This window comes from Rhinolophus sinicus, linkage group LG06 (genome assembly GCF_036562045.2).
Source record: "Rhinolophus sinicus isolate RSC01 linkage group LG06, ASM3656204v1, whole genome shotgun sequence".
Lineage (NCBI taxonomy): Eukaryota > Metazoa > Chordata > Mammalia > Chiroptera > Rhinolophidae > Rhinolophus > Rhinolophus sinicus.
Window position 1 is genome coordinate 9,868,769 of NC_133756.1, and position 17,008 is coordinate 9,885,776.

Below are 17,008 nucleotides of genomic sequence, written 5' to 3' on the forward strand. Positions count from 1 at the left end.
TACTAGTGAAGAGGAATCTTCTCGCATATATATAGCCATATAGGTTTCCCTGTTTTTGAATTGCCTGTTTATCGCCTTACCCTACTTTATTTTTAGCATCTATCATCATTTGACATACAGTATATAGTTGTTTGTATGTCTCATCCCACCTGAGGTCAGTTTCTCCTTTTGTCAGTGTTTTATCTCTGGTGCCTAGGACAGTGCCTGGCATATGGTAGGTGTTCAGTAAATATTTATTGAATAAAAGTAATCTTTTTTTACCTAAAAGAATTTTTTTGCCTTTTAATTGATTTGTAGAGGTTCTTTACTCATGTATAGTCTAGCGTCTGGATTTTAATCCTTTGGTTATATGTATTGCAAATATACTTTCCTAGTATGTGGGTTCATTTTGATTTTCTAAAGCATATAGACTTATCAAGCTTTACCTTTAAGGTTTAGACTTGTAGTATCTTATTTGAAATTCTACTCTGGATTCATACACATATTCACCTATATTTTCTTCTGAGTTTTAAAGCTTTTCATCTTTAATATTACTTGCTTGTGGTTTTTTTTTTTAGTCCACTTGGAGTTTATTTTTGTCTGTGATGTGAGATAGGTGTCTAGTTTTACTTTCTTCATATGATTGGTTTTAGTATTTATTAATATTCTGAATCTCAAGTCCTAACTTGTTTTGGGGTTTTGTATTGTGGCCTTTCTACCATTGTACCTTTGTATGGTGGCTTTTATATCTTTTTGCCAGGCTTAAGTCTTAACTTTATACATGAGAAATTGGAAAAATAGTAATGTAATCTAAAACCAAATTTACTGGAAATAGAAAGCAGGATTGCTATATCAGGGAGGGAATGAGTCAAACAGCTGAATTAAATCTGTTAGAGGGAAAACTCCATTTATAAAAATTACTTTGACAAGTGAAAATAGTTCTCTTAGTAAATGGAAATTGCAGTTATACCATTTTTATAGCAATCTATTTTCCTGGTTAAACAAGAATATAGAGCTGATTCTGGGGAGCTATTACAGTGCTTATAAATGCTGTGGAACTAAGATGCATGTTGTGAGAACCCTCTGCTTAGGTAGCTCTGGGATTTAGTATTTTGTGGGAAGAGGGTTTTGTTTCCCTAATGGTGTTTGTAAATTGCTGTTGGGTGAACATCAGCTGCAAAGCAGCTGAAAATTAATTTTCTAGAATTAGCAGAACCAGAGAATATAGACATTTTGGATAGATTTCCAAAATTGCTGATAAGATTATTTTTAATAGTAAGTTTGGTTGAAAATAAGTTTGATAGTACTCTGAGAAGTAGTTTTGACCTTCATGTCAAATCTAGTAGCTACTTTTTTAAAAGAAAAAGAAAAGAAAGAAAAAAATTTCTGAAGGTGAATGTACTTTAGTGGATTCTCCAGCATGGTATGATCATATTTGTGATATTATTCTGGCATCAAATTCAGTCTCTTTCCTGTTGCTTGTTTACAGATGGAAACAAATATGACTCATCCAGAAGTTGGTTATACTGGTCTGATGACCTGTTTTAAATGGGCTGTTATTCAGATTACTATTTTGGATGGAATTTTTTTTAGTAAAACTAATAAGCATTTGTGGAACATAGACTCTGAATGTTCTGCCCACTTTTCTAGCTTTAAAATTGAATTTTTGACTGAAATTTCCTTTCAAATAGGCCTTTAGTGGGTTAGATTGATTCTTATTTAGCATTCCCTGTGATTAGATTTATTCTTAGTTAGCATTCCCTGTAGCTTCCAATAGAGTACATTTTAGCTAAATAAGTAAGATTATTTAGGAATGTTTCTAAAACCGATTTCATAAGGTACATTAAAAAATTTTTTTTCCTTTAGGTCATAAGTAACTGGAAAGAAAAGTGAGAAATCAGAGCTGCCTGGATGAAGTTTGTGGCTTAAGGTTCTTTAACAGGCAAAAGGGGGCCTGATGATGTGAAAGAACTAACGGTCAAGGAAGGGCCTGTAGGCTCTAGTTTTATGCAGAGCTCGCCTTATTGGGCAGATCCCTTCCTTTTTCCCTTCTGTAAAGCTAGGGTTGTGCTAGATAGGCTCTCTCAGAGTGCTTCCAGTTCTTAATGCTCTGCGACTCTAATTCTAGTCATATTTGTCTAAAACTCTGATCTTCTGGCTCAGTGGTCTTGCACGTAGATTGGATTGGCTCATGGTCTCTTAATCACAAAAATCTTCACATTATGATTAAATCCAGTTGAGGCTACACACCCTATACATGGTCTAATGATAATGAACTTGATTCTCTAGCACTTCAAATCACAATTATATTTCGCAAATAACTATTTCAGAGAGATTTAGAACTAGATTCATAAGAGTTAGAATTAATTGTAGGCTGGAAGTTGTATTAATCTGGTTCTCAGCAGAATAATGATAATACTGAGCAGAGATAAACTCCTCTGTTGTATTACAAGCACCTGGAAGGGCACAACTTCTGATTCATCTTTGTGCTTTCTACAATGCCCTGTGAAGGAAATTAATAATTAGTTGTTACTCTTACTTGAGTGCTTGCTATATTATTAGGAACTATACTATAATTTAGATGTTTTTGTCATTTAATCATTGCAACAGTTTATGAGGTAGCGTTACTCCTATTTTATAGATCAGGAAACTGAGGCTTAAAAGAGTGAAAATGTTTTCAACTGGTTTTTATGTGATTCCAGAGCCTGTAATCTTTCTTGCCTCAACATGCTGTCTGGCAAAGACGTTATTCATATGGTGCTCTCACTGAACTGTTAACTTAATGAAGTATTTGTAAAATGTTCTTAAAATTTTTATGTACATTGTTTTGTATCTTTATGTTAGTATTTTTAGAAGAGAGGAACAGCCAGCCCTCATAGGCCAACTGAGTATCTTACTAATAGAACGTCCTCAAGGCGAGGCAGCAAGTAGTTGGTGATCGTGTTCCAAAGTAAAATATTTTTAAACCAGGGAGGAGGACTGGAAGTTGGGGATAGGGAGGGCAGAAATTAGGAAGGAGACCTCTTTTCATTATATGCTCTTGTACAAGTTTTTGGTGTTTTTTTTTGTTTTGTTTTTTTTTTAAATTGGGAAAGGGGAACGAGACTTTTTTTTTTTAAATTGGGGAACTGTGCTTTTAGGACTTATTCCATGTCACGTTGTTGTCCTTTCAGTCTTAGTCGTGGAGGGTGCCGTTCAGCTTCAAGTTGTTATCCTTTCAGTCTTAGTTGTGGAGGGCGCAGCGCAGCTCCAGGTCCAGTTGGCCTTGTTAGTTGCAGGGGCGCTGCCCACCATCCCTTGCAGGAGAGGAGGAATCAAACAGGCTCCTTGTGGTTGAGAGCCCACTGGCCCATGTGGGAATCGAACTGGCAGCCTTCGGCGCTCCAATCGCCTGAGCCACTCGGCCGGCCCTATGCTCTTGTACAATTTGAAATTTTTACTGTGCATGTGTTACTAAAAAGAAAAAACTAAGAAACATTTTAGTATGTTTAGGCAAATAAAACACTTTATGTTACAATCTCAAGTTCTATGATTCTGTACATTTTTTCCTCTTTTAAAACTTCATAGGTGACAACATGGATGAATCTTGACATTATGTTGGGTGACATAAGCTAGACATAAAAGGACAGTATGTATGATGTCACTCAGATGAGGTAGCTGGAGTAGTCAAATTCACAGAGACAAAGTAGAATGGTGGTTACGGGGAGGACACTATTTAATGGGTACCCAGTTTCAGTTTGAGGTGGATGGATGGTGGTGATGGTTGCCTAACAGTGTGAATGTACTTAATGCCACTGAACTGAACTGTACACTTAAAAATGGTTAAAATGGTGAATTTTGTGTTATGTATATTTTACAATAGTAAAAAGAAAAACTGTATAGCTAATACTCATTTGTCAGTCAATGAACATGTAACTAGACACTAGGAATACAAAAAGGAATTTGATCTGGTATCTGTTTGTTATCAAGGAGCCATTTAGTTTAGTGATACTGCTCTAGTAGTTTTCAAGGAAATAGAGGCTTATGTTGTAGGGAAATGGTAGCTTATAAAAGTTTTGTAATGTGATGAAAAGATGATAAATTATGGGAAAGTAGCTTTTGGGGTTTCAGGTAAGACACAGTCTTATCTGGTGGTCGGTGGGTCGGAGGACTCAGATGATATGTTATTTTGCTTTAGGGCACCTCAGCATGATTTTAAAAACCACCTGTCTGTGTAGAAACTGTCAGGTGCACAGATGGCATGTAGATCCCTTGTAAACTGAGAACCTGTGGCACAGAATAATGATGTCATTTATGGGGCAGACTCAGCATGGGATCAAGTATAGCCTGGGTTTGTTGCCAGAGTGTTCTGCTTCTTTAAGAGGTTTTGAAGACGTAATAAGCATCTTATATTTTGAGTCTGCCTGAGTTCTCAAGAGAAAGAAGGTTATTGTAACAGCTGTATACAATGTCAGAGAGACAGTAGACTTGGAGAGGGGGGCTATCACTTTGTGAGGGGTACGAATGTCTAATCGTTATATTTAGTACACCTGAAACTAATATAATAAAAAAAATGTACAACAAAATAAAAAAGAGAGAAAGAAGGTAATTGTTTAATAGTGTGACTACCCGTACCAGCTGGCTGCAGTCCTTTTGTCTTTTAACGGCCATTTTGACATTGGCCTGATTAACAATATAGTAATAATATTTATTAAGTACTTACTGTGTGCTAAGCACTCTTTCAAGAACATTACACACGAATTAATTTATTCAGTTTTTTCATAACAACCCTGTGTAATAGGAACCAGTTTTACAGATGAGGAAACAAAGATAGTAAGATTTAATCAAGGGACTTATCACAGGCCTCACAACTGCTAGTTGGTGGAGCTGGGGACAAACTTAAGTAGTCCGGCCTTAGAGCTCTTTCTTACTATTTGTTGGGCCAGTGCTTGGGAAATTACTTTGGAATGGTTGATTACTGATTTTATTTGCCTTACTGTAAGTTGCTGGGCGTAAGTATTAAAAAATGAGTTTCTGCCATTTGAGACTCTTGAGTTTTCGGAAATACTGCTCTGTGTTTATCCTTGTTTGGCCATTTGCACTAAATGCCTTTGCTAGGCAAGTGATGTAGAACCAGAGTTGGCAAACTTTTTCTATAAAGGTCCAGGTAATACTTTAGACTTTGGGGCCAAGGGGCAAAATTGAGGATATTATGTAGGTACTTACATAACAGAAGAGAAAACATTGTTTTAATTGGCAGAATTCAGAATACAATACTTGAATACAATTCTTGTAATACAGGTCTGTTAGAAGAATGGGATTCTTTTGGGGGGGATAACATTTTACTTGGGTTGAAAGTTAACTTCATCTATCAAAATTGATGGCAAATATTCGTCTGTGAATGTTGAAATCTGGAATGACATTTTACGTATGTCATCTTTGAAAATGTCTTCACACAGAGAGGTACTGCCAAGTACTAATAATCCATGAGCGTATGATTTTTTTTGAGCACAGGATTTTTTTTTTTTTTTTTAAGATTTTATTGGGGAAGGGGAACAGGACTTTATTGGGGAACAGTGTGTACTTCCAGGACTTTTCTCCAAGTCAAGTTGTCCTTTCAATCTTAGTTGTGGAGGGTGCCGTTCAGCTTCAAGTTGTTGTCCTTTCAGTCTTAGTTGTGGAGGGCGCAGCTCAGCTCCAGGTCCAGTTGCCGTTTTCTAGTTGCAGGGGGCACAGCCCACTATCCCTTACGGGAGTCAAACCAGCAACCTTGTGGTTGAGAGCCCACTGGCCCATGTGGGAATCGAACCGGCAGCCTTTGGAGTCAGCACGGAGCTCTAACCGCCTGAGCCACCGGGCCAGCCCGAGAATAGGATTTTAATTGGGCATATTCATCACTTGGAAAACAGAATTCTGTTAGATTCTTGATATTTGCTTTTTAGCATGTAATTGCACTGCAGATTAGTCATTTCCAATTGAGGATTAGATGGAAGCTCCTCAGTTGCAGTTAGATGGATTTTGAAAGATGGTTATTTCCTTGGTACTTGCATTGAGGTTGGAAATAAGTTGAAACTATAGTTGGAGCTAAGAAAATATGTCTGCTTTAGATTTGTGTGGGAATGGAGATGTCATTGGTTGTTTTAACATTTGACAGCAAGAGAGTGAATAAAGTAACTTAACATTACTTGTGATTGAAACAATGTTAAAATTAATTTGCTGCATTATGTTTCCCAAAGTGCTATTTTGCCTTGTAATTTTTGATTGAATTCATTAAGAAACGCCAAGTCTGCAGGAAAAGATAATTTCCAAAGCCATTCAGTATTCAATAATAGTGTTTAGTAGTGCGCCCTCTTGTTGAGGAAATTTCCAGATTTTTAAGCCCTGAGCTTAAAAAAAAAAAAGTCAATAAAATTTACCACTGCTGAGCCATTGAACTATTGTTTGGTAGGCAGGTCAGGACTCACTTTCTATTTTTGACAAAAGTTCACAGAACTGACAATGGTTAAGTCTACAAAAGTAAATTGAGAGCAAATGAAAGTCATTCTTGACAATACTGGCTCAATAACATGTGATAGTTTAAAAATTTTTTTGGGGGGCCTGGCCTGGTGGCTCAGGTGGTTGGAACGCAGTGCTCCTAACACCAAGGTAGTGGGTTCGATTCTCATGTGGGCCAGTGAGCTGCGCCCTCTACAGCCAAGATTGTGAACAACGGTTCTCCCTGGAGCTGGGCTGCCCTGAGCAGCCGGAGGTGGGTGTAGGCTACTGTGTGCTGCCCTGAGTGGCCAGTGGCCAGCGTGTGAGTGGCTGGCAGTCAGCGTTGAGCTGCTGTGAGTGGCAGACCGGCGACCAGCTGCCTCAGCCGAGAGGACTGCAAGGCTCATAATACCAGCATGGACCAGGGAGCTGGGTCCTACACAACTAGACTGAGAAACAGCGGCTTGAACTGGAGTAGGGGGGGGAGGCAGAAGAAGGGGCAAAAAATAATATAAAATAAAACGATGTTTAAAAAAAAATTTTTTTTTTTTGCAGAGCACCTGCTGGTGAAAATAGGGAATAATCATATGCTTTAAATACTTGACATTTTCACAAGCTTTGTAAATTGGTCCAACTAAGCCCTTTCTTCACCACACACATTTTTAGCACAGTCATTTTGTGACACCTATTATCAGATTCAAGTTCAGGTTGTATTGAGTTAGTGTTCTTTCAACTTTGAAAAAAATTCATACAGATTAATCCATACAGATTATTCAAACAGGCTAACTCTTCAGTCACTTCAAACTTGGCATTGGCTTCTCCAGTAAACAATGAGCAAGATCAGTAATAGCTGTTGAATCATCAAGAGCCAAGGAATACCACTCAAAGTCATTTGCCTTTTTTCTTTTTAGACAAATGCTTTATTTGAACAGTTTCAGATCTATAGAAAATCAGGAAATAGTACATGTATACGTTTTCCCTGTTAACATCTTAGTATGGTACATTGGTCACAACTAATGAACCAGTATCAATACATTTTTTTTTTAGTTTCAGATGTACAAAACAAATTGATCAGACATTTATACCCCTCACAAAGTAGTAATCCCAACAAGTCTACTACCCCTCTGACACTGTACATCGCCATTCCAATACCAATGACTTTCCTATGCTGTACTATTGATAAGTTCTTAGCTAAAACCCATGTCTTCTATTCAGATTTCCTTAGTTTCTACCTAATGTCCTTTTTTGTTCGAGGATCCCATTTAAGACAACACATTTAGTTGTCATGTCTCCTTAGGCTCCTCTTGGCTGTGACAGCTTCTCAGACTTTCCTTGTTTTTGGTGACATTGACAGTTTTGAGGAGTGCTGGTTAGGTATTTTGTAGAATCTTCCTCAGTTGGGTTTGTCTGATAGTTTTCTCATGATTAGACTGGTGTTGCTGCTTTGGGGCAGAGAGACCACAGAGGTAAAGTGCCTTTTTCATCACACATGAAGGAATACATGCTGCCAGTGTGACTTACTGTTGGCGCGAACCTTGACCATCTGGCTGAGTTTCTCCAACGCAGGTTACTCCCTCCTGTTCCCCTCCATCCAGTACTTTGTGGAAGGAAATCCCTTGAAGTGCAGAATTATGTTCCACCTCCTGGGGAGAGAGTATATACATAAATTATTTGGAATTCTGTGTGGGAGCTTGGTCTCTTGACCCATTTATTTATTCCATCATTTCGGTCTATTAATATGGACTCATGGATATTTTATACTTTGAGTTATAATCTGGTACTACTTTATTTTGTTCATATTTTTCCGAATTTAGCTATGGCTATTGAGACTTTTTTTTTTAAATTGGGGAATATTGGGGAACAGTGTGTTTCTCCAGGGCCCATCAGCTCCAAGTCATTGTCCTTCAATCTAGTTGTGGAGGGCGCAGCCCACCATCCCATGTGGGAATTGAACCGGCAGCCTTGTTGTTGAGAGTGTGAGCTCTAACCAACTGAGCCAGCTGGCTGACCCTCTGGAAGCTCAGCGGCAGCTCGTTGTCTTCAGTCTAGTTGTGGAGGGCGCAGCTCACTGGCCCATGTGGGAATTGAATCAGCAATCCTAACCAACTGAGCCATCCGGCCGCCCCTGGGAGCTCTTTCAGTTGGACAGGAGTGTCCTTTTGACAAACCCCAATGAAGATTGTGGCTTCTTTTTTTTTTTAAAGCACTTCCTTACTTTGTGGGCCTTCAAGATACTCCAACCTCATCCTGTGTATTCCCTGCCCCAGCCCTAGAACCAGCCATTTTCCTAAGGAGCCCCGGTTTCTTTTATTGGAAAGGGGTATTAGAAATTAAGATCTGGGTTTTAAGTGTGCTCGTTGCTACTGGAATGTTATTGCGTCTAGGTCTTCTCAGCTGACTGAGCAAGGAAACATATGTGTGTATACTAACATATGTGTTCCATATACCTAAAGAATATATGTGTGTACACATACAGGAAATGTGTATATAAACACATTCTGTGTACTTATAGAAATATCTTTGAATAGTTCTGATATTTCTGTGTGTCCATTTGTATCTATATTAAGCTAAGTATTAGTTCATAATGGTATCTCCAACTAATACAGTTCCATGTCAATGATTTCTAACCTTTTCCTCTTTTTTGTCTATAACCTCCCACTGTCTCCCAACAGTGAGAAACTTGGCTCTCACCATCTGCCATCCATTTACTTATTAATTCCAGTATGCACATACAGTGGTTTCAGAATCGTTAACCCAAACCCCCTTGGGAAACAACTCTTATCAACTAGAATGCGGTGGTTTTGTGCAGTTTCTTTTCCATTTATTCTTCCCTATTCCACTCATTCCCACAGTTACTTAGGTCAGCACCTTTCCCCTCCACCTGCCGTATTTTTTAATTGACTGCTGATGTTGCTCTCATTGTGCCTGATTCGAAAGCCAAAAAGCTAATAGTCTTAAGTTCATTTTCTCTGGACACATTTCTTTGGCTGCTGTAGTCAAACATGGTTTAATTAGCCCACTATAAATAACAAAGTAATTAATAGTATAGCAATATAGTAGTAGCAGATTTCCTTGTTACCCTAACAAATGAACCTCTCAGGAACTTAATTTGGTTTTAGCCTCATTTTTATTTTTTGCGAAGATTTTCTGTGTTGTTTTAAACTTTCTGATTTTTCTAATAGAGTCTGTGAGTTGGGACTATTGTGATGAGTGCTTAGTTAAGTAATGTTGACATGTTGTATCCCTGGCACAGCTATGGTGTCATTTCATAATAAACAGTACTTTACCATCTAATTCAATAATAAAATGATCCACACGCCACATTGTGCCTTAAATGGGTAACAAAGTCTACTTTTCTTGTTTTGACATAATGGATATGCACTGGTAATTTAAAAATAATAAAATGTGATGCGACGGAATGCATGGTACTTGAAATGTTGTTGAGTTATAACTTCACTGCAAAGTGGTGAGATCACTGCATGCAACCTCTGTTCCAACTACTCAGCTTTGCTGCTGTAGTGTGAAAGCAGCTATCTATAAAATAATGAACGTGGTAGTGTTCCAATAAAACTATTCATAGATGTTGAAATTGGAATTTAATAGAATTTTTTATACATCATGAAATACTCTTGAATTTTTTTCAACCATTTAAAAATGCAGAACCCATTATTATCATGGGTGGTACAGAAACAGGTTGGGCTAAATTTGGCCTGTGTGCCATCATTTGCTGACCTCCCCAGTGTAGAGAAGGTCTTGTATACACGACCCTTTGGGAAGTATCTGTCTTTCTCTCCAAGGCCATTTATAGTAATTCCACAGTGTTGGATTCAATCTTGGTTCCTGCTGTTACCGGGGAAGCTACATGGAGCAGACATTGCAGTTCTCTTTGGTAAAACGTTAAAGGTTTATTTACTCAGCTGTCATGATCTTATCAATTCCTGATTTTTTTCAATGGGGATTGGCCAAGATTAAATTTTGTTATTGATTGGCTACTTTGGGTTAATTTGAGTAGAAGAGACACTGTCTTCTTGTTTGCTTTTATTGGTGTCATGTTTTTGAAGATAGAACACATTAGTTCATCAGTATTTATATAAGCACGTTATGCCTGGTGGCTTAAAGGACTGGCTTTGACCTCAGTTCATAAGAGCATGCAAGGTCATCCTTGTGTTTCCTTATGTTCTGCATCTCAAAAAATTAGCAGGGGTGCCTGAGATGAGATAAAAAAATTTCAGTCTTCTTCATCCGTAGGAGGTACAAATATTATGGCCCTAGAATATTTGTGTTCACCGTTTGTTTTGATTTAGGAACTGTGTTATGGAAGGTCTAGTAGCATATAGGACTTTGGAGTATTCTGAGCTACACCCGGGTCTAAGCTACTGCTGTCCTCTACCTGGGTGATTGTAAGCAATATCTACCAGTTCCTTCTGCCCTTGCTCCATTAAAGTCTGTTCCTCACTCAGCAGCCAAGATGATCCTTTTGAAACATAATTCTGGTCACATTACTCCTTTGCTCAAAACACTCCAGTGGCTGCCCACATTACCCAGAGGAAAACTAGAGCCCTTACGATGGCTTGCAAGTCCCTATCCATTCACTCATATCTCTGACCTGGTGTTCCAACTGCTCCCTGGCAACTTTTTACATTGCAGCCACACTTGTCCACCCTCAGATACGCCAGGCGTGTTCCCTCCCCAGGGTCTTTGCACTTGCCGTTTTTTGTTTGGTTCCCTCTACCTTCAGTTAAGGCACATCACACTCTTCAAGTCTGCTCAGCTGTCTCATGAGAGAGGTCTTTCCTGACCACTTTATATAAAATTGTAACTCTTATTCACCCATGTACCCCCACCTACCCCCTAGAATGCAAGCTCCAGGAATGAAGAGATTTTTAAATTGTTGACTCTCCATTGCCTAGAATAGAGCCTGGCATTGTAGTAGGCACTTAAGTGGACAATTAGAAGGGAAACTGTAGAAGGGGAAAAAGTATCTGACTAAGGGAGGTTCAGGAGACAGGCCAAAACGTATGCGTATGACTGTCCAGGTGACACAGGTAGGACAGTTTGGGGTTGTGGTGTATGGACTGGTGGTAGGGGTGACTCAGGGCTTCAGGTGTCTCCTTACTGTCACAGAATAACTAAGGGCCAGAGACTCAGGTCTGCTTCTCCACCCATTGTGGTGTGAAAGATTGAAGACTTGTTGGGATGATAAAACTCACCAACATCCAATAAGAGGTTAAGTAATAGGAAAGAAACAGGATGGGGTAGTAAAATGGAAGCCTGTGTGTTTGCTGTCTGGTTAGAATTTTAAGAATGGATGTATTGGAATAGTCCTTTTTAAATTCAGTGAGTTTTAGAGTAAGGTTTTTGATCCTGTAGAAGTCATTGCGCTTTTCCTCAGACTAGTTGGTGTGAGCGCTTGTACCCAGTTAGAAATAGGGAAAGAAGTTTTGGCTGATGTAACCTAGAATAACCTGCAAGGATATGTGCACAAGTAGTTTGAAGCAATGAGTTTTTGAAAGTGCTGTGTTTTTACTAGTTATCAACTAAGTAAATATAGATCAACATTATTAATTTGGTAAAAGTTTTGAAAACTGACTTCATCTGGATAAAAGTCTTATCTTAGTAGCTTTCAGAGTAAGTTTTTGTTGGCTTGTTTGAAGAGTAGGTTTTTGTTGCCTGTTTGTACTGTTAATGGCCTGATTACCTTTGGTATAGGTCAGGAGTTTATTGCTTGAGGAATTCGTTTATTCAGCAGACACATATCACTGTCAGGGAAATTGACATATGAACAGATTGAATGAGATGAGTGTAAGGAGAGACGTGTAGGGTAACAGAGATGCAGTCCCTGACTCACCTGGGAGAGAAGAGCCAGGACTGCTTGCTGGAGGAGGAGACCCTCAGAGGAATGCGGAGGAGTTTGGTGAGAGGGGAGGAGGCTTTCTAGGCTGAGCCTTCCTCATGTACCAAGAGAGCATAGTTTACTTTCCTTTCTTTCCTGGCTAAGTAGGCAAGGGTTAAGCTATGTGTAAGCCACAGGTTTCAGAAAAACCGTGATCGAGTGAATGCTAAGTAAGTGAAAAGAAAAGGTTAACATCAAGCCTGCATGGATGCCTTCCTACTTTATTAGTAATGTGAATGAAGCATAAAGCTTTATTAATAAGCTAGAAGTGAGGATGTTAACTACATACATGAGCTTGTTGGTTTTGGAACTTTGTTTTCTTATTTGTTTTGGTAACACTCTACATAACTATTGTATGACCATGTTAGTAATGTTTAGATCTGAGAATATTTAAAAAACTGGATCAGAAGAGGGTGTGTGTGTGTGTGTGTGTGTGTGTACACGTCTACGCACTTTGAGGGATGAAGATGGGGAGTTATTTTAACTTGAAATGTATTTGTTAAATTTAGTTCAGCATACCTCGGTTATTTTTTTGTTGTTTCACAGATACCTAATTCTTCTGAAGTAATTCTCCAGGTTGAATGATGAAGTTTGTGAATTACTCTTGCATGATACAAACCGTAGCACCTGAAGTGTTGCCAGTGAAAGTATCAGGGTACTCAAGAGGAAGGTTTTAGTTTTTTATGCTGCAGCCTTACCAGAGGAAGTCGGATGGATAAAAACGTGAGAGACAGACAGAGACTCTCAGACTAGTATACTTTGAGAGAGAAGCTTGTGCCCGCTTGAAGTGAAGTTGAGGACTAGAGTAGAGGTTTTGCTCATCGATTTTAAGTATCAGTATTTCAAGATGCAATCTGCAAGGGTTGGGTAGCTATTTATCACTGTTTGTTTTCCTCATTTCCAGAATTGTATCCTGACTGTAAACTGGAGACGCCAGCGGCACTGCCAGTGTTCCTTTGAGGTAGTGTCTGGGATCTGGTGCAAGTCGAATCACTCATAAGGTAAATGCATGGTCGTAAAAGGAACTAATGACTTCACTGACTTACAAAACCAATCTTACATTGAATTGTTTATTGATAAAATTCCTTAATGGAAGTTCTGGGTTCTGATTAAAGCAGTGTTTGTTTTTCAGTTTAACAAACTGAAATAAGATGACAAAGTAGCATTGCTGTCTTCTCTGATTCCTTTCTAAGTTGTAGAATCAGCAGTTACTTTTTATTTTAACTAACATTTGAGTTTTTTAATAACATGTTTATTCATTTGGAAATACTGAAAAAGGTCATCTATAAACTTGACCTACGTATAATTATTGTTAATATTTTGGTGAATAGTCTGTTTATGCATATGTTACTTGGATATGTGTATTTAATCAAAATTGGGGTTGTACTTGCTTGTCACCTGGTTCTTGTTAACAAGAACAAGTTTTTCTCTGCATTTTTAAATGACTCATGGCATTTCATTATGGATGTGCCATATAATTTATCTAGTTCCTTTTTGGTAGACATTTAGGCTCTTCTCTCATTTTTCCCTGTCTTAGATAACTATGTAGTGGACATGAATAAATGCACGTACACAGTTGACTTTTTCCCATAGTTCATTTTCTTTTCTTTAAAAAGTATCTTATAAGTGTATTTGCACTTTTTTTTTTACTTTATTAAAACATATACAAAACTCCTATGCATAGATACATCAGACCATCAGCTCCACAGGGATTTTTATGAAAAACAGCAGTCCCTCTCTGCTCCCTTTCTAATCCCTAGAAGCAATCATTTCCAACTCTTTACTCTTTCTTTTGGTTTTACGTTTAAATACAATCTTATTTTGCTACTTACTGATTTTCCAGTTTTTGGTATTTATTAACTTCCCACCTCAGATAGTAGCAGTTTTCTGTAAGAATTGCCCGACACCTCACACATCCACATTTGTTGTCACTCTGGTTTTATAATGTAATTTTGGTTAGATCAGCATTCACTGTTGATGATATTATGGTTATGTATAGCTTATTCACAGCCAAATCATGTTACATGCTATAGTTAGTTTTCTTGTACAACTTTTTGTCTTCTCTGTTGATATCTTTTTTTTTAATCTCTTTTTTATCTCTATCTGCTTAGTTTCTATATTTTTATCAGTAATTCCTCTCTAAACACTACCTAGAAGAGTCAATCTTCCTCGAGCATTTTAGCTAGATTATAAATTTTATCTTGTGGAGATACCTTCTGATCTGCTTTGTCCCGATGTGTGCTCGAGGTAGCTGCGCAGCTGCCATACCTGCCATCCCAACATCATCATCATCATGATTTTTCCTTCCTCTCTCGTACTGGATCCCATTATCTTTTCCCGTATCTTCTTGACTTATCTCTTGTTTTGGAGGAGCACCTTTCTCCATTAGCTTCCTGAAAAAAGGCTATACAAGAAGTAAAATTTTTAGACATGCGTACCTAAAAATGCCTTTATTCTGCCGTCACATTGGTCATTAGTTTGGTGGGGTATAGAATTCTAGTTTGGAAATAATTTTGTTTCATAATTTTGAAGATACTGCTCTATTGCCTTTTGGCTTTCAGTGTTGTTGAGAAGTCAGTTACATTGCATATAACCTGTTGGTGATCTATGAGACTTTAAAACTTCTTTTTCCCAATGTTATGAAATTTCATAATGATGTTCTTGATTTGACTGTTTTCATCCAATGTGGTGGCCATGACCGCTCAGTGGGCTGAAACTTATGTTCCTCAGTTTGTGAAGTTTTCTAGAATTACATCATTGATTCCCCCTGTACCCTCTTTATTTACTCTCTTTCTGGAATTATTTGGATCTTGGATCTTTTGGACTGATCATGCACATTTATCTTTTGTTTTTGCTGTTTCTTTCTCTGTGTTTTTGTTCTACTTTCTGGAAGATTTCCTTTGCTATGTTTTCTAACTTTTGTTGTCTTTTATTCACTTGTGTTCATCTATCTATATCTGTCTATCTATCTATCTAGATTTTATATACACACACACACACACACACACACACACACACATATTTCATATTCAGCAAGAGTTTTGTTTAATCCTAGTTTTTCATACAACTCTAAATAACCTCAGTCCCTACAAGACATAGCTATGCCCTTCATACATTTGCAGAAACTTGTACCTTCTACAGCTGCAAGGACAAACTGACAATAGTTGGTTCTTTATATTTTCCCATTTGAGTCATGGAGTCCGATTGCAATAAATTACAAACCACTTCCCACCTCTCCTGAAGGCTTTTCAATTTGCTAACATCATGGATGATAAGATTTATTTTATTCTGGTAAGAACATTTAAGATGAGATTTACCCTCTTAACAGATTTTTAAGTGTAGAATACATTGGTGACTAGATACCATGTTGTGCACCAAATCTGTAAACTTCTCATCTTATTTAACTGAAACTTGGTGTTCACTGACTAGTAACTGACCATTTCTCCCTCCCCTTGCCCCGTGATAACACCATTCCACTCTTTGAATCTGTGAGTTTGTCTTGTATTTTAGATACCTCATATAAATGGAATCACGCGCTATTTGTCTTTCTGTGGCTGGCTTATTTCACTTAGTGTAATGTCTTCAACGTTCATCCATGTTGTCACATACTGCAGAATTCTTTTTTAAGGTTGAGTAGTGTATTGTATGTGTGTGTACACATTTTCTTTATTAATTCATCTTTGATGGACATTTAGGTCCTTTACACATCTTGGCTATTGTGAATGGACTGCAGTGAACATGGGGGTTCTAATATTTCTTCAGGATCCTGATTTCAGTTCTTTTGGATAAATACCTAGAAGTGCAATTGCTGAATATGTGTTCTTTTTTTTAAAGATTTTATTGGGGAACAGTGTGTACTTCCAGGACTTTTTTCCAAGTCAAGTTGTTGTCCTTTCAGTCTTAGTTGTGGAGGGCGCAGCTCAGCTCCAGGGCCAGTTGCCATTGCCGTTGCCAGTTGCAGGGGCGCAGCCCACCATTCCTTCAGGGAGTCGAGGAATCGAACTGGCAACCTTGTGGTTGAGAGCCCACTGGCCCATGTGGGAATCGAACCGGCAGCCTTCGGAGTTAGAAGCATGGAGCTCTAACCGCCTGAGCCACCGGGCCGGCCCCAGTGATAATCTTTTTAATAGTTTTAGACAGGCCTAACAAATAGACACTAATATTTTTTTTAATGGCTTGCTTTTTTACATTTCTTTAACAGGAATTTTATTTCTGTTTATGGTAAGAAGATGGAATCTAACTTTTTGTACCACGTTGTTAATCAGTTGTCCCAACTATTGCTTTATTATTTTTCCTAATGATTTGAAAGTATTATAGGGTATATTTCTGAACTTTGTATTTTGTTCCATTTATCTGTCTAACCTTGTGTTAATAATACTGTGTTTTTAGTATTGAAGCCTTATTCATCTTAAATACTTAGTGATGCAAGCCTTCCCTCTCCAGCCTCAGCAAACAAAACACAGTTATTTTCATAGTTCTTTTTGTTTTTTTGTAATCCATACGGAAATACGGCAGTTCTTCAAGAGACTTAAGTATTGGAAATTAAAAAATAAAGAGTAGAAGGACATGTACATAGGAAGCCAGTTGGCATAATTTTTTAAATAAGCATACTGGATTTTAACCTCTAAGATTCTTTTCTTTGTCTTTTAAGGCTGCTTTTCATGTGTGTTTTTTTGATTCATT

The 17,008-nt window shown here is 38.0% G+C and overlaps 1 protein-coding gene across 4 annotated transcripts in view; it reads left to right on the forward strand.

Annotated features, from left to right (window-relative positions):
• THRAP3 (thyroid hormone receptor associated protein 3) overlaps positions 1–17,008 on the forward strand; it is a 73,761-nt gene that overhangs the window by 16,614 nt on the left and 40,139 nt on the right. For 3 of the 4 annotated variants that reach the window (XM_074334402.1, XM_019726532.2, XM_019726531.2), the window contains exon 2: positions 13,230–13,326. The exons of the other annotated variant lie outside the window; for it this stretch is intronic. The gene's annotated coding sequence lies outside the window, so the exon portion shown is untranslated. The remainder of the gene's footprint in view (positions 1–13,229; positions 13,327–17,008) is intronic. 4 annotated transcript variants of the gene reach the window in all.